Genomic DNA, 8,936 nt, shown 5'->3' with positions numbered 1-8,936 from the left:
AGGGCTCTGAAAGAGCTGAGGGTACAAGCCATATGCACATGTGGGAGAAGCCATTCCACACAAAGGGAAGTGAGTATGAAGACTTTAAAAAAATTTTGATACATTTATATGTTGTAAGATGATTGTCATTTTAGTGTACAATTAGGACCTCTATCACATTACATAAGTTCTTTTCAGTGGTTGTAATAATTAAGTTCTAGTCTCTTAGCAACTTGGTGATTATAATACAGTATTGTTGTCCATATTCACTATATTGTGGACTAGATATCTAGGACTTACTTACTACTTGTTGCAAGTTTGTGCCCTTAAACAACACCTGTCCCATATCCCACCTTCCCTCTCCTGCTGACCACCATTTTGCTCTCTGTTTCTGAGAGTTTGGCTTTTTTAGAATCCACATCTAAGTGATATCACACAGTATTTGTCTTTCTCTGTCTGACTTATCTTACTTAGCATAATATTCTCCAGGTCCATGCATGGTGTCACTGGAGTATGAAGACTTTAATTCAAGAAAAAACTTGACCTGTTTTAGGAACACATAGTTGTTTAAAAAAATTTGCTGGAGTGTTACATAAATTAGTGCACATGTATAAATAGTACCTAGGCATGCCTGCCTCTAGGTCTGTTGTTGAATGTGCATTCTTCTTTATTAAGGCACCTGAGGAATGGGCTTTCATAGAGAAATTCTGTCCTAGTTCTATTTAGGACTTTTTCTTTATTCATGGACCTAGTTCTTTGCTACACACTGATTTTCTTACCGTAATACAAACTGTTTTTGAGTACTTAGTATGTGCTGAATATAGTGCTAAATTATGTACACACATATCTTAATGATTTTCTGTCTTTTTTTGCCAAGAAATCAAGATTTCTGTTTTTTAAATTTTTAAAAAAATTTAATTTGTATTTTATATTGGAGCATAGTTGATTTACAATGCTGTGTTAGTTTCAGGTGCATATCAAAGTGATTCATTTATACATATACATATATCCATTTTTTTCCAGATTCTCTTCCCATATAGGTTATTACAGAATATTGAGTAGAGTTCCCTGTGCTCTACAGTAGGTCCTTGTTGACTATTTTCTATATGGTCCTGTGTATATGTTAATCCCCAACTCCCAATCTATTCCTCCCCCCACCTTTCCCCTTTGGTAACCGTAAGTTTATTCCTGAAGTCTGTGAATCTGTTTCTGTTTTGTAAATAAGTTCATTTGTATCATTTTTTAGATTCCACATATAAGTGGATATTTGATATCCACTTGATATCCAAATATCATATGATATTTGTCTTTCTCTATCTGACTTACTCCACTTGGTAGGATAATCTCTAGGTCCATCCATGTTGCTACAAATGGCATTATTTCATTCCTTTTTATGGCTGAGGAATAGTCCATTGTATATAGGTACCATATCTTCTTTACCCATTCCTCTGTCGATGGACATTTAGGTGGCTTCCATGTCTTGGCTATTGTAAACAGTGCTGTAATGAACATTGGGGTGCATGCATCTTTTTGAATTATGGTTTTCTCTGGATATAGGCCCAGGAGTGGGATTGCTGGGTCATATGGTAGCTCTATTTTTAGTTTTTTAAGGAACCTCCTACTCTTCTCCACAGTGGTTGTACCAATTTACATTCCCACCAACAATGATGGAGGGTTCCCTTTTCTCCACACTGTCTCCAGGATTTACTGTTTGTAGACTTTCTGACGATGGCCATTCTGACCGGTGTGAGGTGATAACCTCATTGTAGTTTCGATTTGCATTTCTCTAGTAATTAACAACGTTGAGCGTCTGATTTTCTCGGTCTTGAAGGCTGAAAGTCATCGAGGTTAAGTTGTCCAATATCAAAGCCAGCGAGTGGCTGAAACAGAATTAGAACTTTGTTTCTCAGCTGATGCCACATTGCAAACAAATTCACTGAAGCTCAGATTGAACTTGTAATTTTCTTGTATTTATTATCATGTACAAACTGAAAAAGAGATCTCCTTGTCTACAGTTGTTAAAAATTTAGCTTTTACATAAACTTCATTCATTTCTGTAGGTATATGTTTTCTAAATTATATTCTTTGGAAAACTATTCAAGAAGATTTTTAATAATTTTTATATGAAAAATGGTCCCATGGCCAAATAATTTTTAGAAACACTAGTTTATATGAAGATAAGTAAGCTATTTTAATGCAGAGCTTCTTAGTCTTTAAAATGCAAATGTGCACTGAACATCTGCAGGAAGTGAATGTTTTCGAATTATTTTATCGTTGGAGGGGCTGTTGTGAAACACCTAGTAACATCTCAATGAACTAATTTATATAGAGCACGGTTTTGGAAATGATGCTTGACTATTTCCGTTCCTATGAGCTACTACCCAGGTGCATTCAATGCAACGGGTTTACGATGCTTCCATGAGAATACACACTCTGGTTATTGCTTACAGCAAAATATTTTCTTTCCTGTGCTGCCCCAATTTGAAGGAACTCCTATAACTTGAATTTAGGTGGTCAAATATAATATCCAGGGTGAGTGACATGTAGCTTTCCCTCCAATATTTAGAAATCCCTTAGTTTTGATGTGTAGTTTATACTTACAAATATATCTATCTCTTTTATTCCTTCTTACTCATTTTCAGTAGCTGGAAATAAAGAAGAGGCAAAGATATGTCGATTTTCTTCTTTGTTTTTGGCTGTTTAACTGTTCCTTGTCTCTCTTTGTGCAGCTTGGTCTTTGCTACCTGATTCGAGACTCATTCAAATAGGACTATCTTGGTCTCATAGATAACCTCACAGTTTACTCTGAGAACAAACACTTATATCTTTGGCTTGTAAATGAGCCTTTTTTTCATCGGTGGTACCTAGCTTGGGCTTTGGAGTAATTTAACCACAGAAGAGAGGAATGTACAGGAGACATTTCCAAAATGTACTCCATCCTTTTCTTGGGTTCCTACTCTCTGGGGATCCCAGTCAGCTTGGAAAGCCTTAGTTTCGAAAAACATTCTTTCACTCTGCAGAGTTTCTCCCACCACGAGGTCAGCAGAACCTACGATGGTGCCCTGAATTACCGTTCGTTTATTTCCATTCTGTTACATGTTTTCTACAGGTTAAGAGTTCCTTGGGGCTAATACTATTTGTTAGAGCAAGGTGGCCCATGGTTTCCGGGCAGACTTCATTTTCCATTTCTCCAGGCTCTTCTTTAGGAAATGTGACAGCTTCTGCCACCCCTGGTTTTTCCTCTTGTGCTCCCATGGCATGGTGTCCTGTGGTTGTGCATTGTCTGCCGCCTGAGAAGCGACACCTGGGCACAGCGTACTGGGACCCTAGGGCCTGGGGAGAGTTCCACAGGTTCACGTGCTTTCCCTTGCACGCATCTCCCGCGAATCAAACCCACGACGTATTACTGGTAGGAAACTTCTGTTCATTCTCCTGAAGAAACATATGCAAAAGCTGGCAGTCTCTTCTCTCTGTCACATTTTAAGAGAGATTCACCCTGAGGTGGTGAGGGCTGGATATGGTCACCGTGGGCTGACACCTTTCTAGAAATGGTAGCTGTTGGCAAGACCCCAGCAAGCTTTCGATGAAGCAGCCCCTTGTTGGCAGAAGCTTCAGGCAGCGTGGATGTGGCCTCGGACTCGGTCAGCTGGTCCTGTTGGCAAAGCTCCCATTGGCAGCAGCTTTCAGCCGACGAGCTCATCGCCGAGTCCTCTTGGTGGTAGAGGGCGACAGTGCTGAGAGTCACCACAATTCCTTCAGAAAAGTTCCTCCAAGTCCTCTGAAGTCATATTGGCAAAGCAAGTCTATACTACCCTACTCTCCTGTCCTCCTACTCAGATCCCTTTCGTTCCTAGAACTGTCCAGTTTTTGAGCTGGACAAAAACAAGAAGTCTCTAAGCTCAACTCCTTGTTTAGTAGCCGTGAGACATGGGCCTCAGAGAAGTGTCCCGATTGCTCAGTGTTACGTAAGGAATCAGGGCTCCACCAAGACTGGGAGCCTTCTACCTGCCCCTCCCCCCGCAACTCCAACCAAGTTCAAGGCCATGTCTACCAGCTGCACTGCCTCAGAACGCTCTGACTGTGAGCCCTGCCACATCAGTTAGGGTTCTTTGCAGTAAGCAAAGGAAAATGACTTTGACTAGGTCGAACAAGGGAGAAGACATATCCTGGGGATATAATGGATTGCTTAGAGAATTAAACGAAGATTTGAAAAATCAGGCCTTAGGACAGACAAAACTTGAGAAGCTACAGGGACTTCAGCCTCAGAAAGCTGAGGCCCAGACCTCTGGGTGCTGCTTTTGGCCCCTGTGGGTGCCCTCTTGAGAGTGGCAACGTCCAGAGAGCATCTGATGAGCTGATCTCAGCTCCTGTACCCACCTCTACATGTGTGTTTGTATCTGAGAGAAGGATTGGTATTTTTATTTTGTGAGGGTGAGGAGGGTGGTTTACTGCGGGCCACAACCCCAGCAGAACCACGTGACGTGAGGGAGGGTCAGCTTGCCCAGAAGAGGGATGGAGGGAGGTAGTGTCTGCTGGTACCCGAAGGTGAGGAAGGCACCCTGGAGGGAACCAAAGCATGACCTGTGTCCTACTGATGCCTGCGCAGATGGGGCTATAGAGGGAATGCCGACCAAGATGCTTCCCAGCCGCGGTGGCCCCCTCTTCCGTTTCTCCCTGCGCCTTTCTTCCACTTCCTTCTCCCCTCTGCTCCTCCTTTACGCCTCCTCTCAGGCTCTGTCAACACAGAGCAAGGTGCCCCCCCCCACCTTCCTGCATTTCCGGTTTACTGCATCTGGTAGAAGGTAGGCGAAGGGGCGGGGGTCGGCAGCGTGTGCTGGGCAAGCATAGATTATACTTTTAAAAGTCGAAAGCACGGAGACGGGATGGCCTCCGTCGATTCCTGCGTTGTCAAGTGCCTGCGTGACCTCCCTCTTCCTCTGCTTCTCGCTCCAGGCTCTGCAGAATAAGCAGATGGAGAGTCAGACCCAAGGACTGTCCTGTCACTCTGTCGCCACTCGAGTGGAGAAGCAGTTTTGATTTGAAAACGTATAGCAAACAGGGACATTACTTAGATAATGGGAGAACAGTGTGTCCCTGGTTTACTGGTGGGTCATTGGGATGGGTTCCTCGGTGACTGAGCTAAGTGATCCCGAAGAAGCTGAAAATACAACTGTATCTTCAGCTCGTTGTGCAGGGCAACTGTAAACCTGGATTCCTATTCATTTGACGGCACGAGTAGCTCTATTCATCTGTGACTTTCAAAAGCTCAAACTAGGGTAATGTTTTGGCCTTTGTTAACGAATTGTTAAATAATCACTATTATTGTTTAACTAAAATTTAAACTCTTAGCAAAATAGTGTATTCATGCCCTGTTTACAATAGCCAGGTCATGGAAGCAACCTAGATGCCCATTGACAAACGGATGCATAAAGAAGATGTGGTCCATATATACAATGGAATATTAGCCATAAAAAGGAATGAAATGGGGTCATTTGTAGAGATGTGGATGGACCTAGAGACTGTCATACGGAGTGAAGGAAGTCAGAAAGAGAAAAATGAATATCGTATATTAGCGCATATATGTGGAATCTAGAAAAATGGTACAGATGAACCGCTTTGCAAGGCAGAAATAGAGACACAGATGTAGAGAACAAATGTATGGACACCAAGGGGGGAAAGCGGTGGGGGGTTGGTGGTGGGATGAACTGGGAGATTGAGATGGACAGATATACACTAATATGCATAAAATAGATAACTAGTAAGAACGTGCTGTATAGAAAAATAAAATTAAATTAAAAAAATAGTATATTCAGTAACCCTAAGATAATGTTTTAATGCTTAATTCTTTGTCTTAGTAAGATTTAGAAAATCTAATAATAAAATTCTTTAAAAAATTTTTTTGGGAATTTCCTCCCCGTTTACGGTTGCATGGTACGTGGGTGCTGCTGTCCTCGGACTGGAATGTAACAGGCACCAGAGGATTCCTGCTCTGTCCCCTGGTCCTGGAACTTGCGACCAAGGTTGGATGTCCCCATATCCTTGTTTAATGGAGAGAACTCAGCCAAGCTTCATTGCTGCTGGCCCCAAAAGCATTTGATTTGTCTGTGAGAAGCTGAAAATCATCTTTTAGAAAATTGCGGTTCGATTCTCTGCCCCCTACCCGCAAATCCCTTAATTATGCTGTAGAAGTTGGGGCTTTTTGAACATCTCTCTTACAATCTGGTGCTGATTTAACTGCATAATGACTTTTTTTTTGTGGTACGCGGGCCTCTCACCGCTGTGGCCTCTCCCGTTGTGGAGCACAGGCTCCGGACGCGCAGGCTCAGCGGCCATGGCTCACGGGCCCAGCCGCTCCACGGCACGTGGGATCCTCCCGGACCGGGGCACGAACCCGTGTCCCCTGCATCGGCAGGCGGACTCTCAACCACTGCGCCACCAGGGACGCCCAGTGACTTTCTATTTCACTGGTATTCGAAGCTTTCCTAAACTTTGGAAGAGCAACCCATACCTTGGGCTAGGCCCAGGTCACTCTTCTCTCTCTTTCTGTTAAGACTGTTACGGCATCAGGGACAAAGAGAAGTGGTTTTCTCTTAAAACAGTGTCTCCACAAAGTACCAAAGCAATGAATCTGCTGATTGCCAAAGCCAGATATGTCAGGAAGAAAGATGAGGGCGGTAATACGCAAGTTGCTGCTGATTCTGCTGACATGTTTGCAGATGGAGCGGCTAAGAAGAGATAACGGATGAGCCCTCCGAGTAAAGAGCATGTCTTGCCACTGGTGAAGAACATTATTCAACTCCTGACAAAACCTTTGAATTCAGAGGAGTGGGATAAACTTAAGGAAGATTTCAAAGAAAGGCTAACTTTGAATATTGGATCATTTCACAGATGGTTAAATGCCATATTTCTTTAGATGTGGCCAAATCTGGGCTGGCCTAGGTAGCTGCAAAAAACAATGGTATTGTAGGCTATGATTTGCTGGTCAAGTATTTGTATCTCTGTGTTTTTCATAAGCAGACATCAGATATTATTGATGTCTATGAAATCATGAAAGCCAGATACAAGCGTTTAGAATCTGGAGCATATACTCTTCTCATCCAGGGATTAATCCATACAGACAGATGGAGAGAGGCCTTGCTGCCGTTAGAGGACATCAAACAAATCATGATTCCTTAAAAAAAGAACTATAGTGACTGTATCCTGGGAGCCCTCTTACATCAAGATGTAAATGTAGCTTGGAATTTGTATCAAGAGTTGTTAGGTCATGATATTTTTCCTATGCTGGAAACATTAAAAGCCTTCTTTGATTTTGGAAAAGATGTGAAAGGTGATTGCATTCAAACAAACGACATGACATTCTTTTGTATCTAGGAAATAATCAGCTATATCCTGGGGAGTCATTTGCACACAGTATAAAAGCATGGTTTGAAAGTGTTCCTGGAGAACAATGGAAAGGACAGTTCACCACAGTCTAGCAAAGTCGTCAGTGTTTGGGCTGTGGAAAAACTGTAGAGTCTATTCACCTGAGTATGAATTTCTCAAGGAAAAAATCATGAGGGATGTGATAGATGGAGGTGACCGATACAAAAAGACAGCACCTCAGGAACCTGAGATTTCAGAACTTTGTAAAATACTGTCCTCCTTTTGATATTGTCATTGATGAGGTCAGTGTTGCCAAAATGTTTCCTAAAGCTCATGAATCTCAAGTTCTCTTGGATGTGGTCTCTCAACTAGCCAAGCAGAATCTTCAAGTGCTGGTCCTGGGCTGGAAGCCTATGTTAATGCAGAATTCCTGGTGGAGGAAGGATGATATGGAAAATGTGCAAAAGCAAGCCAGCTTTTTTTTTTTCCTGACAACATCTCAGAGGATGCGGTTCCTTCTGTATGCCAAAATGCACTCAGGGAACCACTGCAAGTTTATCACGAAAGATCTGATGCGGGACCACAAGGCCTGTGTTCCTGATGCCAAGACCCAACACCTGTGCTTTAAGTGGCAGCAAGGACATCAGCTGGCAATTGTTTGTAGGCATCCGGGATCCAAAATAACTTCTCAGGATATTCTCATCTTTGACACCATGGTGCAAACAACTGGAGACTCGTGACACATACCTTACGATCACGACCTGGTGGAAAGATATTCCTAATGCTAAACTTGTGTTTGGGTGTCCTCCTGGTTGGCACAAGAGCTCTTAAGTTGACGCTTGTTTAGAGTATTGCTTCTATCCTGTCTGTCCTGTTTGGTCCAGTTGGTTTGCATATCAATAAATTGATTTTTAATTAAAAAAAAATTTTGTCAGGGGTACTTTCCTGGTGGCCCAGTGGCTAAGAATCCGCCTGCCAATGCAGGGAACACAGATTCAAGCCCTGGTCTGGGAAGATCCCACATGCTGCGGAGCAACTAAGCCCATGCACCACAACTACTGAGTCTGCGCTCTAGAGCCCGCGAGCCACAACTGCTGAGCCTGTGTGCCACAACTACTGAAGCCCACATGCTTAGAGCCCGTGCTCCACAACAAGAGAAGCCACTGCAACGAGAAGCCCGTGCACCGAAACGAAGAGTAGCACCCGCTCGCCGCAACTAGAGAAAGCACGCGCACAGCAACGAAGACACAACACAGCCAAAAATAAATAAATAAATTTTAAAAAATTATATCTAAAAAAAATTTTTTTTGAAGACAATTTAAAATTTAAGGGAAACAAAGTGTCTGTCTAAAGAAGAACTGGAGTGAGCTGGTTAGAAAATTCTCAGCTATTCTGAATTGCTCTCCTTAAAAGTATATCCCATAGAAGAGATAATACTGACCAACTCTATTAGACCTATATGAAAATAGGCCATAAGTTTTACCTTTTTTCCCTCTGTTTCTAAGACTATATGGAATATTTGAAGAGAAGATTGCCTTCTGCCAAGAGGAATATGAATGGCATGATTGAGTATTATGTAGGTAACACATTCTATA

General features: G+C 42.5%; 1 pseudogene; it reads left to right on the top strand.

The window, feature by feature from the left end:
- The first annotated feature begins 6,706 nt into the window (after window positions 1-6,706).
- LOC131768173 (mitochondrial ribonuclease P catalytic subunit-like) lies at window positions 6,707-8,123 on the top strand (annotated as a pseudogene).
- The last annotated feature ends 813 nt before the right edge of the window (window positions 8,124-8,936 follow it).

The sequence above is a fragment of the Kogia breviceps genome, chromosome 13 (assembly GCF_026419965.1).
Source record: "Kogia breviceps isolate mKogBre1 chromosome 13, mKogBre1 haplotype 1, whole genome shotgun sequence".
Taxonomy (NCBI): Eukaryota; Metazoa; Chordata; class Mammalia; order Artiodactyla; family Physeteridae; genus Kogia; species Kogia breviceps.
This window is presented reverse-complemented; position numbering and strand designations above follow the sequence as displayed.